The 21,558-nt window shown below is 46.5% G+C and overlaps 1 long non-coding RNA gene across 2 annotated transcripts; it reads left to right on the forward strand.

Annotated features, from left to right (window-relative positions):
- Positions 1–576: 576 nt before the first annotated feature.
- LOC128918382 (uncharacterized) lies at positions 577–21,126 on the forward strand. 2 transcript variants are annotated; one of them, XR_008469522.1, is made up of 5 exons: positions 577–709; positions 5,959–6,114; positions 17,110–17,187; positions 19,779–19,873; positions 21,048–21,126. It is a non-coding gene; the product is annotated as an uncharacterized LOC128918382 (long non-coding RNA). The 2 variants fall into 2 exon arrangements; XR_008469521.1 differs by having other exon boundaries at positions 588–908.
- Positions 21,127–21,558: the final 432 nt, after the last annotated feature.

Below are 21,558 nucleotides of genomic sequence, written 5' to 3' on the forward strand. Positions count from 1 at the left end.
TAGCAGAAATGATTAAAGTGCAAATCTCCCTGCTGCATAGTTCTGGCACACTGAATGAGATGAACAGCTGAGGCCCTGGTCACTTGAGCCTGTTATTATTATAGATAGAGCTGGAAGTTGGGAGTAGCAGCAGTTGTTTAACATCTTCTGTTGAGAGACCATGTTTTCAGCTAGTTGTATGATGCCAAACTAAATATTGAGGCTGAAATTGTAGGGGGGTTTCACCCTGTGCAGTCAGTTTTTGGAAGTCTCTGAAAAAAAATGGTGCAGCTATTTCTGAGTTGAAGGTCAGAAGATAAAATAGGTTTTTTGACCATGTTAAAAATATCTCCGCTGTTTCATTAAGGAGCTCTAACATCTCGTAATTTGGGGCAAGTAAGATTTTATCAGGATGATGGTTTGGATCAGAATGTGCTTTTGTCAGAAGGAGCCTGCTCTTGCCGGTGCGTTTTCAGGCTGACTCAGTTGTGTGCTCCTTTAAGGGAAATAGGTCCAGTGTGACCGATGAGACATGTGATGCCAATGAAGGAATAAAAGGCAGTTAGCAAGGGAAGGGGCATTAAGGAGCCACATGTTCTACAGGCAAATAAAAGCTCTGTAGGAAGAAGAGCTGTTCTAGTTGGTATTTAAAGATGGTGTTTCAGAGGAGGAATTATTGAGCTGGAGAGAGCAGCTTACCAGTTGAGAGGCTCCAGCCTATAAATCCTGGGTAAAGGCTGTGTTTTGGCATAGCAATTGAAAGCTCTTCCATAGCAAGTGGTTCTTTAGTTAGGACTGGGAAAAACAATATAAAAAGTGAGTTTGATGTAGTGGGAGTTTGTTGCCCTTTGGTGTTGCATTCACAGACTAGTCTGGAGGCACGGAGAGGTGAGACTGAGCCAGGATGTGGTTTGTACTGCTCTGAAGAGGTAAGGTGTGCTTCAGTGTAGCAAGCTCTTGTTGAAGTAATCTAGAGGAAACTTGCCTGCTATCTGCCAAGTTTATTAGTCTCTGCAAAGGGATCTGCTGCCAATGATCTATAGATGTGGCTGTAAATGATGGAGTAATTTCTGTGGATGCTTTATCATTCCTCAGCTTCTGTGTGTTGTCTCATGAGTTGGGAGCCCAGCTTCATTACACTGCTGCAGAGCCTGGTGGAGCTTGGTCTGTTGCTGTGCTGACGAGCTTCCAGGAAAGCTCTGAAGTTCTAGACTATCAAGTTCACATGACTTTGAGTAAGGCTGTTCACTTCTGCTGTGAAGCAATAAGGAGCAGCTGTACAGCAGCTGGGATTAGTAGAAAATAAAATTACTGTCTTGTGGCTTCTGGAAAACCAGACTGTAAAAATCATAACAGCAAGTTCTTAAACTGGTGTGGGAGAAAGTAAGAAAGAGGGGCTTTGTTCTGGCTACTGGGGCAAGTCAATGACTGAGCTACTTGATGAATTCTGGAGCTGCAGTTGTGCTTGAAGTTGCTTTGTGGTTAAGCATGCTCACTTGAATGGGCCCAAGAGAGGAAATTCTCCAATCCAGTTCAAGAAGTTTAGATTTAAATACTTATGCCAGTTTGGTGTCAAACAATGCCGTCTCTGGACATCCTGACAAACTATGTTTAGAGGCTGGAAAGCTGATCGCCACAGGAGCCCTGTTGTAGCAATGGCAGGTGATGTTCCCCAGGCACGAGTGCTCTGGTGTTCTCCCTGGACAGCTTGGCTCTTAAGGAGCTTAGCATCAAAGTAAAGCTGAGACTCTCCAAGGTGAGAGAGTATTAGAGCAATGCTGCCTCTTACGAGCTTTTGTTTCTATTGTTTGTTGACGTTCCTTTCTAAACTGTAGCGCTTAATCTGTAGAAGTCCTGTCGGTGAATGCCTTGCAGGTGTGCGGCTTGTGTGGGGCAGGGAAGTGTCTTAACACAGCTGCCTTGCTGTGCAGCTGGAGTGAATGGCATTACTAGCTAATTCAATTACTTCTCGGCTGCTGTTCCCCACCGGTCATGGGACTGAAACATGACTTACAGCCTCACTGTAAAGTTCTGTCACCAAGACTAGATGAGTCCTTCAGCAGCGCTGCTGCAGTAATGATGCAGTCTGCCATCCCCCAGCAACCAGGATGCAGCTGCAGCACACATTCGCTATAAAAGCAGTGACAAGGGGAAAGGGGTTGGGGTGGGAAAGTGTGTGGGGAGGAGCAGGAGAGCTGATCTTCACCAAGTACTCTACCTAAATCAAAAGAGAAGTGATCAATCAAGTAAGCTGTGCCTTCTTTCTGCCTTTTGTTCTAACAAAGTGATGCTCTCATCAGCTTGATCAGCAGATTAAAGATAAAGTGCTGGCATCTTCCCCAGGAATTCTTGCACTGGGACAAGCTGCCTTCAGTCCCCTGTTCAGTCTTGGGCTAAACGAGGAAGGAAATGGGAGTTATAGGCTAAGCATACTGTTTAGTCATTGTGATGTAGAGAATATTGACTTCCTCTTGTGCATGAGGACAAAGGAAGCTAAGCAGTTTTGCTTAGCTTTTGGTAGCCGAAGACATTACTTGTGGCTCTTGAGGACCTCCTTGCGCATTAACTAAGAGTAAGTTGTACCTATCTGAGAAATAAAATCATAAAGCAACTACTGATTCCTGTTATTGTAGACATAATATGTAGAGATGGACTAAAATCCGTTTGCTCAAGATAAGCAAAGGTATCTTCTACTAATGAAGTGATTGCCTCCTCTGCCCTTGGTGTTAAGAGTAATCATCTTTCCTTGTTTGTTCTCTAACATGAACTGATCTCAGTGGGATCCAAGCTGATCCAGAGCTTCAGCAGTTTTGAATCTGTGTCATAATTGGTTAATTTACTGCAGAAAGAAGTACAAGGCTTCAACACAACCTGTTGCATTGCTGTCTCTTGGGCTCTGCCAGCTTCTGGAGCACTCAGGAACTGAAACTGCAGGCCCTTGAAAGCTTAGCTATACTGTGGCATCCTCTGTCTGCCGAACAATGCTGCCTTGCTCCAAACTCTTTGGGGCTGGGTAAGTAAGAAATGACTTTTCTTGGCTTGTGATGTAAAAGGTGGACAGAAGATAGGCATGTAGGGAGGACTGTAATCACTGAGCTACCTGAAGTTCCCCAAAATGTACTTGATAAGAGTTTAATAGTTACTGAATCTTAGGTAATTATTGATTGATGAAGACTGACACACTGAACTGAAACTAACAATGGATATTGTTGTGGTGGTAATCAGTTTCCTGACTAATTGGTATCTGACATACTGTCCTAGGTTTAAAAAACAACAAAAAATTAATAGTATTAGATAGCACACTTGTGGGAAGAAACCTTCAAATACATGGAGGTTTCCTAGTCTAGAAATATTTTAGCTGCTGCTTTGACTTTTGCATTGTCAGTCCAAGGTTTTTATCATTCTGAGTGGACAGTGCAACACTGAATGCCAGCGTCCAACTTTATATTGATTTCGCATTGAGTTGATGCAGGTTTAACCATTGCAGTGGGTTATTTCTTCTATCTGAGAAGTTTTTGGAAACTCTAATAAAAGCAAAAGCACTATCTACCAACCACCTTTATGTTCTAACATAAATAGTAGCCTAGGCAGTTATCTGATGGCATAATACCGCAGCAGAGCTGTGTGGCACTCCATGTCAGAAAGCTGATCAGCCCGGGGCTGCTGCACTCCAGAACAGCTGAACTGCATGAACACAGCTGAGGAAAGCCAAAGGTTTTCTCTGAGCCTCTGACAGCTGAGTGGGAAAGCAAAGTTGAAAAGATATCCCTCTGCCCTTATTATCTCAATGCCACATTAAGATTAGACTGATTGGTAAAGCTGAAAAACAAAATCCTTCATCATAACAAAGCGAAATGCACCAAAATGCATAACCATGTTACTATTAATGGGCTGTGGTGCAGCAGCAAATTGGTGCAGGGTTTGGGGTGGTACGTGGCGTTCAGTGCATTCCCTGGCATATTGCACACAGGCTGTGCGCTGGAGCTTTGTTTCATTAAAGTGGTGCTTTTCCTCATCTTTAACTCAGATTAACTGTATGTTTCTGGTTTGTAGAGTGAGTTGCCCTGAAATATTGTGAAACACTTCAGTAAATCAATGTTTTCAAAGCCTTGGCAAAGATGTGTAAGACTTCAGTTAAGAATTTTGACGTTCAGGGGAGTCTCTTCTTGCTGCTGGTTTTAGCCTAATTCCAGGTTGCCGAAGGCCTGCGGAGGTGGTGGGGTTTCTCACACTGAGACTATCCTGCCTGTTAATGCCAACTCTGCCAGGCAGTAGCTGCAGCACTACAACGCCCGTAGCAAGGCATGAGTAACTAGAAATACAAAGCTGAACACGCAGCTTTGTCCCTCTGTGCTCTTCTGTGGTGGTGTAAAACCAGCAGAATTGAGTATGCCGGCTTCTGCAACAGGTATAAAGAAGTAAAAACTGACCCAGTCCCCTGAATCCTAGGCTAGACCTCTGAGAGGGTGGCAGTGACGGGTGTGCTGGATGCAGATCTTCATCTGCACGTGCTCCATCTCTCCTGGCAGAAAACAGGTACCCTGTGTGTTTGGGTTCTGCAACTGCCAGGCAGGTACAAGTGGTCCAGTCAAAAAAAATTAATCTCCAAATGGAAAAGCAATGAAGGTGAAAAGGAAGGAAAGGCTTTCCAGTCACTGCCAGGACTCTTTTGGATGCAGATAATCAGCATATCTGAAGCTTCATTGTTTTCACTTGATCTAAAAGCTTTCAAGGGTGGTACCGAAAGGCAATAATAAATTTAGATTGACCCTGATGTACACTTGGCACTTTGCTATGGTGCATTGGAGTATGTGGATGAAAAATTAACATGTTTCAAAACTATCACTCTGCAACTGTTGGTTCCCGAGCCAGCTTGCTGTAGAGCTCTTGCCCACATACTTTAAACGCTGCCCGGTTCAGTTGTCCCCCTGGCAATATCCTTCAATAACCTTGAGCTTAAGCTGGTTTCCCCTTCCTCAGTCTCACTTAGCACTTGGTGCTAGACTAACAGAACCAGAAATCATGAGTAACTGGTGACTCTAGGAGGCAAGGGGAAGTCTCTTCTCTGGACATGAGTTCTTTTGTTCTGTAGTGCTGAACCTCACTTCTGTGAAATGGAAGGGAAGTGGCCTGGTGTATGTTGCCTCTATGCTCATTGAATCTCTCTGCCATGAAAATAGGGGCTGAATCCATCATGAAATACAGGGGTCTACCCAGCTTCATTAGCCGTAGCCTTCCAATGGTTTAATCAATAGAATAGTTGAAGGATGAATTGTACATTCTGTAAAACCAGTAAGAGGCAGGAATTAAATGTATGCAGGGCAAAAAGCTTTCCTAGGCCTGAGCTGGTTCAAAACATTGCAGCTTTGCTGAAGTTAGGGATAGACCTTGGGATCAGGCTTTACGCTGCTCTGTGTATCATGAAAAAAATTGGACCTGCTAAATGTTTGTAGAAGGTGTAAGTTTTTTCTTGTTAAGTTTAATATTTATACCTGCAGCTTCTGTCTGAATTCTTGATATGGTTAAAACCGGTGTTAGTGATACCGTGGAGAATGAGGCTTCTCCCTGTCCTTTTGTCACTTTTTGATCCTTAGTGATCAAAGTTAAAGAGCCCTCTCCCTGCATCTTTCAGGCTTCTGTTTGCCTGAGCAGCCACTGCTGACTTCTGAATAAGTTCCAGCCTGCACCCTGAATTTCGACGAGGTCAGGTGGGAGCAGAGTATGTTTGAGAGGCTTCTGCAGGTGTCTGATTTGCTCTTCATTTTAGCTCTTGCAAGAGCCACATCACCAGGTGAGAAAACCCAGCAGGCAATCAAAGGGCTCAGTCTCCACCTTGTCAGGAAATACGGCTGTACAGCGAGCGCTTGCTTTTTAGACACAATCCTATAGGATCAGGGTTCTTGCAGTGTCAGGGATTTAAGACTTTTTAACTCCCCCTCCCTCCCTTTTTTATTTTTTTTTCTTTGCTCGTCTGAGCAGCTCTGGGCTCTCCCGGCATCACTTCAGTGCAAGGACCCGTCTGACACTACTTATGCCAGGTCCTGCCTCCCTCTCAGGAGAAGCAGTCTGCAACTTTTGCTGCTCTAGACGACGCTCCATCTCTGAGAAAGCAGAGCTCTACAGAGTGGATTTGGGGTAAGCAGAGAGAACTTGGGAGGGAGGGTTTCCTAACCGGGCTTAATGGAAGGTCTTTTCCTTGCATGCTCTTTAAGGAACGGAGGCATTTTAAAGAGGCTGTGGTCTTTCCTCCTGCAGGGTTGTCTCTTATAATTGATAAAAGATTAAAAAGTCCAACTTCTGGTGTATGCTTGCTGATTAAACTTCGTTCAGTTTGTTGCCTTTCTGCCTTTTTAATTCTCCTTGGGACCAGTATGAGGGAGGCTGAATCAGTGAAGTCCCTTTTCTTTTTTTTAAATCTGCTTTTTTAAAACAACAAAAAAACCCAAACCACCCAAACCAGAATGAAACCCACTAAAATTACTTGTCAGGAGCTCTGGTTTTGCGCTTGCTGCGGATTTTCCGAGCAGGTGGTGGGTTTTTACTGCCTTTGGGCTGGTGCAGTTGTGCTGCAGTCCGAGCCCTGTGCTCCGCTGCAGAGCCTTTGCGGGAGCGCATCAGGACGCTGCCTTGCCGCTGGTGCAGTACCTCACCCAGGGAACTTCCTCCATCTCCCCTCCTTTCCCCCTCCCTGGCCACTTCTCGCCTTGTCTCCCCCCTCTCGCTCCTTGTCACCCCCCCGAAGCACCCGGGGGCTGTGCGGCGGGTGCGGGAGGGCGAAGGAGGAATTGGACGCTGCAGCTTTAAGAGTGCAGCAGTGCCAGAGCTTTTCTCCTTCAAGTGATCTGCAAAGCAGCAGCCTTAGCCAGGGATTCCCCTTTTCCTGCTCCTCCTGAGCTCTCCCGAGCTGCCAGCTGGAATCGGGGGTTCTGCAGCCCCAACTGACTTGCCTTTATCTCTGATTATTATTTTTTTTTTTAAAGCAATCAGTTAAAATCCTGAAATGTCCAGACTCAGACCTCAGCTTCAGCACCTTTCTCCCAAAAGACCGTGTCCTTGTGTGCTTGTGTCTGCTGAGCTTAAAAAGTGTGCTTTACCAATCTAAGAAAAGTGGTCTCATGACCTCCACGCATTAATTACTTTTGACAGCCCTCAAAAGTTGAATTTGCATTGGAAATGTGTTAGCACAACCTTTTTCTGCAGAATTTTAACTTGCGCTTTCTGGAGAAACGTGCTGTCTGCACACAGTTTGTTAATGGCATGAGGACTGAATTTTTAACTCTAGAGGAGAAAAAAAAAATCACTTGGACAGAAATGTCTGGTAGCAACTTCCATTTTCCTAGTATAAAAACATTGATATTAATTGAAATGTAGCTTCTTACCAATTCCAGAGTCTTGGTAACTGTATGAATGAATGGGGCAAGGGGAAAAATGCAGTTTGAGCAATTATCAATCCTGTTGAAATAACAGTCAAGTCAGCTGTGCTGAAATCCCTGTAGATCTGGATTTCATATTATGTGTCTGGGGGCGAGGGACTGGAAGGTGCTCAGCAGTCAGCTGTTACAGCACATACCAAGTTAGATCCTTGCTGCTGCTGCGGAGTTGATGCTGGGTGACATTAGCAGTGTCTGAAATGACTAAATATTTGACTTCCCTTTTTTAGTGATGTCTCTTGACACCAGGAAGCGTTCTGGTCCCCACTGAGGCAATTACTTGTGTTTGCAACTTTATTTGAGAGTAGTAGTGTACGTTTGCATTGATTAGATCTGTAATTGTGGTGGCTTTTTTATCGCACAAGGACTAAGAAAAGTCAGTCAGAGCTGCGGGAAAGGTAAGTGTTATCCTCCTCACCGAGGAGGGGAGCTGGGACCAAAGCTTGATCTCTCAAGGTCACACAATGCAAGCTGGTGGTAGAGGCGAGCCCCTAGGCACCCTCAAGCGCAAAGTCGTTCTTTGAAATTCCGTTAAACTTTCAGATCTTCCATCAGAGATCTCTGGCCCCAAGTCTTGAAGACACAAGGAGAGTCATAAATGTAAGGATGAAACTGTGAATTTTGCATGATGTAAATAACAAGTTAAAGTAACTGAAACTCACATGGTTGTGATGTGGACTTTATGCAGCCCACTGATACTATTACTTCTGTTTTCCTTGCCTCATCATGTTAATGAGCAAAGAGAAGTACTTACACATAAGTTTGTGGCATTTATGCAGAGCCACTCTAATCGCTAGAATGGGAACAAAATAAAAGTAACTGAGCTAACACCAGGCTTGATGTAAATCACCACGGGATAATGAATGTGACGGGGTGTTCCAGCATATGGGCATTATGGAAGGGTAATCAGCATAAAGGCATATTGGTCTCTGCCTTAACAAAAAACCCTACTGCTCTAAAATTGAACAGAAGAACATAGTTCACCAAAGGTGAGACAAGTGGTGAAAGCATGGGAACTGCAGGGGAGCAGCTACATCTGCTGGGATTCCCCTCTTGAAAGGCTTCCCTTCATGTCTCCTTGAAAACCTGGAAAGATGACTGTCCACCACATATACAAAATAAGAATGATTATAGAGGCCAAAAATGAGCCAAATACCAGACTTGTGCATTTCAAACAGTAGTGTGTGTATTGAAGTGTCATCATACTGGTAATCTATTCAGGTGAAGTATAACCGAATACACGCTACTATCAGGAAATTAAGGGCAAAGAACCCTTCAGTGCTGAGCAATAGGAGGAAAGGTTGCAAAAGACAAAATAACACCAGTGCGAGGGTTGGGGAGGGAGGATGTACTTTGTTATCTATCCTCTCACATCCTATGCTGCCCGAGCAGTTCTTGCTTTGCGCACCTGGGGAGGCATCCTCAGTGCACATTAAATCTTAGCTGGAGTTTGTAGCACCTCCTGTACCACCTTAAACTTCTGTGCTATGCTTACAGCCATCCAACATGAAGATACCCAGACGGTGTGAATTTAACATAAGCCAGTGTACTGAAAAGCCTGAGTTCGTAGATTTGGTGCCTCTGAAATCTAGACTTTGCTGTGGCTGAAAGACCATATTTTAGCTGATTTCTTCTTGTGATGCCGGTCTCTGACCTGGAAAGCAGTGATCTTTTCTTGGCTGCCATATTGATTTTAGAGTGATTTGTAGCATTTTGGGCTGCCTGGGGTATTTGCTCCTGCTAGAGTCTTTTCTTACAAGAGTAAGGTGTCTTGAGAAAGTACTAGCTTTATAAAATGTCAGGTTTATTCCTAGTGCCTGCTATTGGGGCTCATGAGCTTGCACAGAGAGATGCCATACTAAATTCTTTGTGGTTACATCCAGCACTACTACCAGAGTCTCAGATGACTCTGTTCCACCACATGTTTAATGAGGGGGACTTAAATCAAATGACAGCGTTGATTTTTGGCGAAGGTGATGGGTACTCTGCCTGCTGAGAAAGGCACACATCCTTTAAGTATTTGGATATGTCTACAGTTTGTTTTAACTCTCGCCTTCTGTGCTGCTAAGGCAAATGTAGTGTACCGCAATAGCAGGCTGCATGCTAAGCTGTGGGAATATAGCTTTTTTCCGAGCTAATATGTGCTCCCCCCCCCACAAATGACATACTCTACGGGTATTACCTACCACTGCAGCAAACTCATAAGTTATAAGTTTCTTTCTTCCAAAAGGTCTGGTTTTATGAGTGAAAAAATGCAGAAGTGATGTGAGGAAGGGTCCCTTAAACAAAGAGGAATGTAAAAATTGCTACTGAACCCCGATTGAAGGGTCGTTGGTAATGCCCCCTCCAGTGAGGAAGCGGGAAGATGTGCTTTCCCTTCCTGAATAATGTCAAGCATTTAATAGTTTTGCCCATTTTCACCCAGGCCCGAAGCATTTGGATTGGGGCAAGGGAGAGAGGCTGCTGCTTGCAAAACCTCTGCAGATTCTTCCGCTTGACTCTTTCACTGCGGAACCCGGAGTGATGAGGAGCGTGAGGGCTGGGGGAAGTTGTTGGCTGGCTGGGTCGTGCGATGTGATGCACCAGTGTATTAAAAAGCCTTACTAGCTGCTGTAAATTGCTTTCTGCCTATCCCTGTCTGACACGTGAACACAAAGATTCCCGTGTGCCAGGAATCTTAATGGGTTTTTTTTCCTACCTCTATGCCTGGGCATAAATGTCCTTAAGTTGTAATTTTTCCAGCTCAGCCTTTAGAATTTCTAATTATGCTGGGAAAGCTGGGCTGCAGCGGGGTTGCCTTTCGGCTACCCTTCTTGTGCCTTTCCCCTGCTTTTCAGACAACTGATCTTTTGAGAAGGGAGAGTCCCTACTGCTGAGTGAAGAACAACTAAAATTTGGCAAATCTAAATGGGTTGTAATTTGCGTCAACATTCTGCAGCAAATAACTGCATATTTATAAACGGAGGGTAAAGCTTACCTCACTTTAAAAGCTTACTTGTGATGAATAGAAAGTACTCCGCATTGTCTTAAAGAGTGAAATTAAGTGAGGATGTGCTTATCGAAGATGCCCTTCACGTGGTTTAGCAGCAGAAGTTGTGTTGAATCCTGTGAAAACAAAATAAGGTCCCTGCCCCAGAAATCTCACAGACAAGAGTCTATTATATTCAAGCAAAGCATGGAAATGTCCTTGAACTAGCGGTTGACCTTGAATTGTTGGTGAAATTTTTAGCTTTAAAATATCAGTGGATTGTAACTTAGCATCAGTCATAAGCCCTTTGCCAGCCTTGTCATTCAAAAAAGGTGGAGAGTTGACTGATTATGTACTAGTTGATTAAACAATGGGAAATTATGTGGAGGGCCATTTTCAACTTTGAAGGTCACTGTCAGTCTGGGGATAGTGGGAGAGGAAGCTGCTGGTTGAGGTCATCCCTCAAAAGGTGCTGTGTTTTGGCTCCCATGGAGCTCCCAGGCTGTGAAATGCTTCCCCACACACCCCTTTTCCCAGGGGATTCCCGAGCGTACCTTTACATATAGTAAAGAACATACTTTTTTGGGGCTGAAGTCATTGTTGTGCTAACGCAGCAGCACTGTCAGTGGCAGAACATGCGATGTTACCCTGGCTCCTGAGTGTCGTTTGCAGAAGTGCTCGAGAGCGCCTGCCGTGCTTCAGAGAGCAGCATCTGAGCTCTCTGGGCAGAGGGCCCTGGAGCAAATATCACTGCATGGAAGAGCAGGAGGAAACTGGTTACTGAAGCCTCTCTCGCAATTAACCTGGACTGTGGAAAAGCTTGCAAGTTGGGACACTGGGTTGCAGTCCCAGTCCAGGAAATATTCCGAGCTCGAGGCTGCCTTGCCTATAGAGCTGGTAAAGTCGGCATGGCGCGGGGCAGAGGCAAAAGCGGTCTGCAGAGAAACTGTATAAACGTGGTTCCGGCACAGGGTGAAACTGAGCAGGATCCTCGAGTACACCTGGAGGAGTTTACAGGAGGTTTAGTGCAAATAAGACCTGCTCCTCCTTGAAGGCTCAGTCCTACAGACAGGCTGGGCAGTCATTCCGTGTCCGATTACCAAGTATCAGCCAGTGTGCCTTGGGTAGATGGGGGGAAGTGAAGAGGAGAGAACAATTTGTGGTTTGCTGGCAAGTCACCCGCTCTTTGATGCACTGCAGCAAAAGCCCTGTCTCAAAACTCTTCAGCAAAGAAGGACATTGCAGGGAAAGCAGGGGGGGGGGGGGGACGGGGACGATGACAGACTGCACACGACTGAAAGATGCTGCTGCAAGCGCTGTGACAGCCAACCCCCGTGCTCTGCTGCTCCCCCCGCCCCAATCATTTAGCGATTGAGTTGGCCAAGTCCATTGCCTTATGTCTGCGAGTGGAATGCAGTGTCCTTTTCCTGGATGCCCTTCAGTTGCAACGAGGTTTGGTGCTGCGTGTAGGCATGTCCCCAAGGGCTTGTTGTAACAATTCGGGTAACAGTCCTGACGAGGAAGCGGCAAGGCTCCGATAGGTGAATTGCACTTGGGTGACAAGCCACCACTGCAGCATCCGCTCTGCAGTTGCCTCCGCCAGGATGTTACAATGTTCTGGGGACCAAAATGACAGATGTCGCGCGTTGTGTCGCAGCAGTGCTGGTGGGAAGGGTGTGTAGAGCAAAGAAATGGCTAACTGCTGATGCAGTGCAGGTGATCCTTGGACTATTGGTGTTGCAGCACATGCAAGGTATCTGGACCGTACCCTGGGGCAAGCAGTAAGATGAAGGACTGTTCATGTGTCTTGTCTACTAGGGATTACAGCTTTTCAATTGGTAATAGCCTTTTTTGGCCCCCCAACAAATACAGTAGCTGCAGAGGAAGACTGCAACCTGCAGGCCACCCTGTCAGTGATCTGTTCTGCCCCACCCTTAGGCGAATTACACCCAAAGTGGCCACTGAGGAGTGGAAGACGACCCCACTTATCTATGGGCCAGGTGCAGGGCTGCTGGCCACAGGCTGGCAAGGACTCAGAGGACTGCTCGTAAAAGTGGGCATCCTGCTGTGCTGCTTCCAAGCTGGACCTTGGCTAGCACAACCCGCTAGCCAAGCAGGATTTGGCCACCTTGCTCTGGAAGAAGTTGCGAGAGGGTGTGGTAAGGCTTTTTAACTTTGTGTTTCAAAATTAACCTGTTAACTCTTCATGCTACAGTCATAATATTGGGGTACAGGAGAGGGGACCCTTGCTTACATTGTTTATATGCCCTTTCTTGTGCTGCTACTGAACTGCTAGTTTAGCATCGGAGAAGCAAAGTTTGCAGGAGACCTCAGATGCAGAAAAAACTTGCAGTGGTAAATTGTTATTCTGACCATTCCTGTATAACACACAAGCTGAATACATCATGTGATGAATCTATTTCTGTTGGTAGGTAGCATTCATAATATTAATGTTTAGCTGATGTTTATTTTCAGACTCTATTTTAAGAAACTGACTCAGATTTACATGTGAAGAGTGTTTCTGGTAACAAAGCTCTTCACTCAGAGCCCTGTTACTGGCAGTGTTGGTGTGTTTAGTTGTATAAACAGCTTGCATGGCACAATATCTAAAAACAGCCACTGTGAACATGGAACTGGCCTGTGCAGCTTGATTTAAAGCTGGCCTTTTTTGCCATGTTCTCCTCATATGTCCTGAAGAGCTGCGGAGACCTGTGCGTGTGTGTTTTCAAAGCTTTGAATTGCTGTTATCATGATTGCTCTGTGCGGTGCCATCCCAATGGGTACAAAGCTGCTTTTCGCCAGGCAGGAACCGACAGGGACTTTGGAGAAGGATGGATTAGGAATACCTTTCCTAATTCTTTCCATGGCAGTCATTTCAAGAGCAATCAAGGGGTTGCAGCGGCAGTAGAGGAAGCGTGGCCAGGCTAACAGAGCTGCCCGTTTCTGCTGGCCTTGCGCTGTTCCTCGGGTATGAAGGTGGATTCTTGCTGCTGCGTGGGCTGCCCACCCTGAGCGCCTCTGCACGGGAGGCACGTGAACCTGACCCCTTTTCTTGCTGAAAGGAACGTGAAGCATGCAACAAAATGAAAATACCCGCAGTCTGTTGGGTGCAAGGGGGGGAAGCTGATGGCAACGAGCAGTTTTCTTAAACTGACCAAAATGACCTTTTGTCTCCATCTGTGATCTGGTAGGGAAAATGCGATGAGCTTCTCCCAGATGCCTCTGAAGGAGACTCTTCCATCTGTCCCCCTCCTCACTGCTGTAGCCCCGTGACCTCGTCTGCCTGCACAAGGTGGAGGGAGGACGTCTCTCACGTCAGGTTAGAGGAGGACAGGATAGCTTGTTCCCAGGACAAGGTGTCCCCTCTGCAGGGCCTGCTGGCTGCCACCTCCCAGCAGAGGGAGGCAGAAGCTCACCAAGTGGCAGTCCTGCAGCCTTCAGCTGCTCTGTGCTCTTTCAGCCTCGGCGTCATCAAAAACAAACAAAACCACCCCACAACACCTCACCAAGAAAAGAAGCGTTTCTCTTGCTGCTTAACGATAAAGCCTTTGAGTAGCGGGGATTTGCTACCTGTAATGGCAGCAGCTAATCCTACTAGCGAGCTCTGTCCTTCACCTTAGCTACTATTCTTAGTTCAGTCCCTACTGGATTCTTGGCAGAGCAAATGCTAAGGCTTGGTCTGTGCCTTTGGAGAGATTAGTTGAACGAGAGAATTTGGAAGCATCTTCCCTCTCTTTAAGAGGCAAAGCCATGCAGGAGACTGGAGACCCTGCTTTTCTGAGGGAGGTAAGTCAAATATTGGTGGAAATACTAAGAAAGCGGTGGAAATGCTGATGGATGAACTTGGTGAATTGTCGCTAGCCCGAGGCAGTGGACTGAATGACTTAAGTTTCTCATGACTCTTTGCTCTTATGTCCTTAGTACAGAAATCTGTCTTTTATCTTCTTGCCTTTTTTTATCTGAAGCTGCATCTCCAGCGTGCTGGTCTTTACTTGCTCCATCAGCTAATACACAGAATCCCTGTGCCGTCCAGGCCCTGCTCTTCTGAGTGGGTGTGACACTGGGGAGCAGTGACACAGTCCAGGAGATTAACATCTATTTGAAGAGGTGTCTGCTGCTTAGAGGAGTAACGTGACTGCTGTGTCCTCTGTAGCATTCTTCCCTGAGACTACAGGGACAGGATTTAGCATTGCAGAAAAGTAGTGCCTCAACTTTGGGCTTTTGCAGCCTAGTGGCCTCCAGTGTGTCTCAGCCTGTCAGTGGTACGAGTCCTTTCTAACAGGCCAATTGCAAACCACATCAATGTGTTGAGGTGTAGCTGCACCTGGCAGTTATTGCTGGATGCTGTTTCCCCTGCAGCGTGGAGATCTGGGGACTGTGTGTGTCCCTGCTTCAGTTTCTACCTGATCAGGAGGGAGAAAGAATATCGCTAAGAGAAAAAAAATCCTGATCTTGTGACAGGTACCCGTCTGAGCAAGGCCAAACAGACTACCGGAATGAATAAGGCACTTCAGTTTGAGCAGTCAGATGTTTCAGTCGCCACTGGAATCATACTCAACTGCCTGGAACGTCATCCCTTGCTCTGTGCTTCAATTAGTTCGGTTCCTTATGTTAATCGCTCTGCTTCTGTTTCCTGGTTCTGCAAAAAGGGGAAAAGTTCATAGGCTGTTGTACCCACAAAATGGTTCATGAGGGAATTTGACAGTGTTCTTGGAGGCCAGGAGCTTCTGGGAAATTATCATAGAATCACAGAATGGTTTGGGTTGGAAGGGACCTTAAAGACCATCTAGTTCCACCCCCTGCCCTGGGCAGGGACACCTCCCATCAGACCAGGCTGCTCAAAGCCTCATCCTGCCCGGCCTTGAATGCTTACAGGGATGGGGATGCTTTTGGTGATGCCTAAACAGCTTTTTGGCTGTTTAAGCCAAAGCTTGTATACTAGACCATTACCTGTGAGGTGGTCTTTTGTTATAACTTAAAATATTTCTCCCTTCTTGGGCAAAATATGCCTTCACAAGTCCTCAGAAGTGTTTATTGATACCTTTATTTTATTCCCTTCACCACCTTCACTGATTACTTTTATCTTCAAAGGCAGCACCTCTGTTTGGCAACAGTGATGTGCTATAAACACAGCCAGACCGCTGCCAGCAGCCCGGGCCACGCAGGACCCCTGACAACCTGCTGGCCATGGGGGGGTTGGGAAGGCTCGCTGAACTCTGCAGAGACTTGTGTCTCATCAGGGCTCTTCTGCTCTTGTTGCCGGATCTTCAGCAGTCTTTCCAGATACTCTCTCCTTAAACGTGAAGCAAAAGGAAAGCCCAGCATTGACAGGTGCACTTGTAGAATGTGACTGCTAAAGAACAATCCAAACACTACAGAAACTAGATTGAGGATTAAAAAGACCTGGGTCCTTCATGTGGCTGCAAAAGTGGTCACTTAAATTTGCAAGATGAGTGGGAGCACCAATAATCCAGCAACTTAAGCATTTGGTGAATAGCAGTATGCTCACAGGTGCTAAAGGCTTTGCTCCGTGTTTACCTGTGTGCAACTGAAGAGACTTTGTCCCCATCTCATTTGCTGTAATTAGTCTCTACACAGTATGCATGTATGTCTGCAGCAGTCTTGCCGGAAGACAGCCTAAGGAGAAAGTACAGCAGAGGAGCTGAGGACAGGATCTGTTTCCAAGTCGGCGAGTTCGTGACAGCTCCTTTAGCAGCCTGAGAACTTCTCTTATGCTTATGTTCGCATTCCAGGTGGTTAATGTGTCTTAGTCTCCAGCCCTTGCGCATCCTGTTGCTGCGAGTAAAACTCGAGCAGAGAGCTAGCTGCTAGAGTGAAGACCCCAATCACATTATCTTAGACCCAAGTTGAGTTGGCAGGTGAAACGTGCCTTCATAGTCTTACGCTATAGTGTATGAGAGGTAGCTGATTCAGGCTAATGCTCTGTCAGTGTGGGCTGGTATTTGTTGTGTTAACCCCTGTTAGGACAAACTATGAGCTTGTACACACGGACAGTTAATCCAGCTCTGCTGAAGCACGGCATTCCCTTAGCTAAGCTAAGGGAACTTGTTCAAACATATGACATTGCAATTGGATGCCTTCCACATTCGCTTGCTGCTAAAGTTTTGCAACTTAGATGCTAACCAAGGTATTTCCGCAATAGAAGATGTAAAACAGGTTATTGAGGTTTGTCAGGTTTGTATGAAGACCTTGGGCTATGTTTCAGCCATGTCTTACTGAGCCTCTGGGAAATGCTCATGATACGAGGTAAAAGGGCCTGTTGGTTAGGCACAAACTATTTATATAATAAATACAACCACAGACACAGTAGCTGGTGTTGTACATACAGTATTTCTGTTCACAGGCCACTCTTCTGCAATTAAGGTAACTGGATCCTCTGCTCATTAGCTACAAAGTCCTCTGCTTATCTGCCCTTGCAAAAGACATCTGGAAATGGGTACTTTGGGGAAACCCTGGTTTTTTTTTTTTTTTCCTAATTACAAAGAATTTCGCCATCTATATGTTAAAGTGATGTGTTTTGAGGGAAGAGATGTCACGTATTGGTGACTTGTGACTGACGGTTTGCATTAAGTGTTTGTGGATCTGCCTCCATAGTGGTACCACTGAGGGGAAAGGGTGGGAACGGATGGGGAGGGGTTGGGACCTTAAAGGGGGTACCGAGACTGCTCTTTTCCCTCGCATTATTTGAGAATACTCTTTTACCCTTGGCAGGTGAAGTGGTAACTTGGTGTCATGATGTCTTGGCCACAGGGTGGAGATCAACAAGCTGACACTCAGTGAAGAGGGCAGGTAATTTTCCTGTGCATATATATTTCTTTCTCATCTGGCATTAAAATCTACTGCTAATATCTGTACACAATGTGGGCTTTTAACTAGTGCATGATACTATGATTAAGGATAACTGTGAAGGTAAAATGTAAGTTAAAGTAAATTCACGTTCAGATCATAGTTCCCTAAAGTCTGAGGACAGGAAGGATCTACTAAGGTAATCTGACCAGTAAGCAGTGGTAATTCATTCATTTTAATCTACTAAATTGCTGGGCTGAAGCAGAATGTCAGAAAGGTGATTCACCCTGATTTAAAGATAAAATAATCCACTGTTTGCCTCGCTACTGATTTTCAGTCCCTAACGCGGTTTCTCTGCGTAGTTCAAGCTCAGCCTCTCCGCCTCGCATTTACCCACTGACTCTTCTGCCCCCCTCTGCTGCTGCAAAGAACGAGCAGCTCCATCCAGCATTTCCCTCTGGGAAGGGTCCCACCCTGCAGTCCGGCTTGGTTTGGCAGTAAGGGCACTACCAGTGAGACCAGTTCAAGTGCCCCCAAGTGTCAGGAGAGCCCTAAACGCTCAGCAAGGGAGTAAGCTGAGCTGGAATTACAGCTCAGCTTCTAGTTGCTGTTTCTGTGCTCTGGAGAGCTTTCATCAGCGAGACCCATCCTTAATGAACTTTGCTTGGATGGGATCATCGCCGTTTTGAAGTGGCGACAGCTCATGCAGGTTATAGGCAGCTGTTGCCCCTTGTGTGGCAGGATGCCAGTCCTTCCTCAAAAAACTGTTCAGTCATGGTGCCAGCATGCCTGTAGGAAGCCTTGGATTGCTGGCTTCCAAATGTGCGCACTTAACAAGGTCATGCAGCTTAGTCTTTCTGTTCAGCTGTAAAGTGTCTCAATTGTCTGGGAAATGACAAAAAGCCACTTGTTCCTGTGGTGGTCGTGCCCAGCAGTGAATAAGAGTGTATTTCCAGCCATTAAATCTGCTTGGGGTCTGTCAGATTAATACCCGCCCGTGCTTGGTAAATCTCAAGCATTTGGCTTCAAACCCTGCTTTTAAAGGGAGCTTCCCGGCGTGCCCTAACCTGTGCGGGTACCACAAGGCCAACCCAAAGGAATCCACGTGCAGCGTAGATATAAGGGTGGAGGCTGGCGCTGCCACCGGTGCACGCCTGGGGAGCCTCCCCTCGCGCTGCGGGCGGTGTGCTGGGGAGCATCCCTCGTCAGGCACACCGCAAGGGCGTGCGGCTGCTCTGCGGGAGGGTGGGGGGATCACAAAGCCCAGAACGAATAGGGAAAAGAAGTCATTTCACACACACAAGCGTAGAAATTCATCCAAGCTGTCCCCACGCAACCTGCTTCCTTCAGGCCACCTTTCATCTTTCAAGTTATTCTTCCCTTTTATGCCACGTTGGTGGGACATGTTCATTTTACTCTGGCTTTTTCTGCTCTTCAGGGCCAGAGCACAATCTAAGACCCCTGCAATATACAGGGAGAAAAACAAGGCAGCCACGAATAAATCCAGCATCAGTAGAAACGCGCAGTTTAAAGGGCCTTCTCTGATGCAGGTCTGTGTGGGCAGAGTACAGCTGAGTCACTGACGCCATTTCTCCTCCTCTGTAACAGACTCTCTCAGTTCGGTGCCAGAGGGCCGCTTTGGCACGTCTCTTCATTTCGGTAGCCCAAATGCGGGTTGTCAAAATGGCTGCAGTCACCACGCTTGTGTGCTCTTGTCTATTGTTGGCATGCGCCAGGGTGAATGCGTGTGTGCAAGCATACAAGTTCCAGCATGAAAATATTTTGTGAAAACTCAGTGTTTGTAGCACTTCCTCAGTTAGGGATACAACTAGTTGCTATTTGTGGCTACCTCAGCAAGCAATCTCTTCTTATTTCTTATGAAAAACATAGAAACTATTAGCTTAAAGCAGAGATGATAAAATATTTGCCATCTGGATTGAACATGGTTTGCACACTTCCTTTTGTATTTTAATGCAGTAGCTTTTACATTTGCTTCCTGTGTAAACTGAAGTGCAGAGACTCGAGAAGTCTGGAGACTTGAAATATTTATTTGTACCAAATCATCCAACCTCTGCATCAAACTCTGAATTAGGAGGTGGGAGTTGGGAATGGCGCTGGGTGGGAAAACGATGGGATTTCCTGGGCTGCAAAGAGCTCTCTGCTGTCTCATGTGGAAAAGAAAGGCTGTTCAGGAGTTGGTGGGATTTGGTAGGATTTTTTTATTATTCAGCCGTCACTTTAGAAGTTGGAGTAAGGTGGAGGCCTCAACCGCATGGAGAGCCCTGAGGAATTGTGTCAGCAAATGCAGAACTGGCCCTTTTTGCTGCCTGTTGCGGTGGGCGCTCATCGACACCCCGTGCTCCTTTCTGGGGGGAGTCTCCTCTGCATCCTTCCCGAGTGGAAGATGTGGGGGAAAGGAGTGAAGGGCTCATCCCTGTGTAGTACAAGCTCAGGGAAGTCTGTGCGTAAGGCTAGTTTATTTTTAAAGTATTTTTATGGACATGTATTGAAAAAAAAAAAATAATGCTTTGAGCTGTCAGATATCCCACTCACCCCGTCATGCTGTATGTCTTGACCCCTTTTTCTTCCCCCAGCTGCATCTTCACATCACTGCAGGGAAACAAGGGCACCTGGAGGAAAGCAGAGGAGGGAAGTGCCGTTTGCTGCTGCAGCAGGGGACAGCCTCAGGGTAAGTTAGCCTGACCTCTCTGGGCACTGGGAGCTTCAGAGGGGCTCTTAACTGTTGGTTGAAAAATGCTGTAGCATTGGGTGGTCTGTACAGAAGCCTGTTTTTTGTTTTTGTTTTTTTTTAAAAAAACAAACAAACCAAACCAAAACACCAAGAAGAACCAAACAAACCAACAAAAAAAAAACCCAACAAAAAAACCCCAAACAACCCAAAACCCAACAACCAAACCAGCAAACTTTGTTTCATTTTGCGCAGGCTTTTTCTTGTTATCAGGGATGGATTTAACGGGCCAGATTCTTTACTTTCTCAAGCAGGTAATAGTGGAGTTATCCAGTAAGGCTGCTCTGAGCCTGTGCTCTGCTGAAATTGGAATCTGGCCCTGCAGCTTTATTAAGAAAAGTAAATGTGAACACTCACTGATACAAAGGAGAGGAAAAATATCCGCATTGTGCGAGTGGTGAGGAGGCTGCTGCAGCTCTGTCTCTGAGGGGCTCCTTTTTAATTAGCTGTGTACACAATAAGTGCTTCTCTGGAGAATGAATGAGGTGCCTTAGTGTCCCTCCACAACCCCACTATCTCTAACAAAATTGCAGGGAGGGGAATATTTGGGATGCGTGGACCTAAGCTTTGTGGGCTGTCAGGAAAAAAGCCTCAGACCCCGAGGGATGGGTCCGGTTGTGTGTGCCTTTAAACCTGGGCTCCTGCACTGATGGGTTTCTGGTGGCCTTGCTGCAGTATGTCTCTGTTGCCGGTTCGCTTTTTCCAATTACTGGAGCCTCTGATGTGATTGTGAAGTTGTGGGTTACATTCCTTTGCCAGGAAGAGTCCTGGAGATACCCCTCGTTCTTCCTTAACGCAGGATTCCCTCAGTGAAACAGATTAAATTCAGCCCTGGCACGAGCGTGCTGAGGTCGAAGTGCTCCCGTTCGGTGTTATTTCAGCTTCCCTGAAATCGAGGATGCGGCACTGAAGAAACTCGGTCCTGTGCCGTCCCAAATGGCTGTGTGCTGACCTCTCCCACCAGCCCGCGGGCCGAGGGGACCGTGCCTGGTCCCGAGCTGTGACATCCAGAGGGCCGGCTTCTCTCGTAACCGGGCAGGCTCAGGAAGAGCCTTTATTTGGGCTTGTCTGGGCTTGTCCAGGCCTGAGCCTGCCTTTGTCTCTGCGATCACAGGGATCCCAGTGGATCAGAGGGGATCTGCCTCTGCGACTCACAGCTGCTCTGCTGACCAGACCTCCTTGAGAGACCCCGGAGCCTTCCTGACCTTCTCTGTCTCTTCAGGTAAGTGCAGGCTGCGTTTGTGCTTGTCCCTGCAGATGTGCTGTGTGTCTCTGCCCGTGTTACACTCTCTGCCAGCTTTTCTGCAGAGCCTGTTTGTGTCTGACCGGGGCTGTGGAGGTGGTCGTGGTCTGTGCAAAAATGTGCAGCTAGGTAAACTTTCAGAGGTCTGGAAAGTCAGTAGGAGAATGTTACAGTAACTGCCCTTGCTAGTCTGTCCTGATGGAGAAAGGGGTGTTTCCTTTACCTTCTTTTCTTTGTCTTTCCTCTTCTGTAGCCCCCTGCCTTCAAGCTCTTCATACAGATATGCACATTGGAGCTGGGGATACTGGTGAGTGCCTAGTTTTTGAGATCCCGGAAAGTAATAGCACCCAAAAAAGCAGCTGTGTGCTCACACTGTGTGAAT

Source organism: Rissa tridactyla, chromosome 16 (assembly GCF_028500815.1).
Source record: "Rissa tridactyla isolate bRisTri1 chromosome 16, bRisTri1.patW.cur.20221130, whole genome shotgun sequence".
NCBI lineage: Eukaryota > Metazoa > Chordata > Aves > Charadriiformes > Laridae > Rissa > Rissa tridactyla.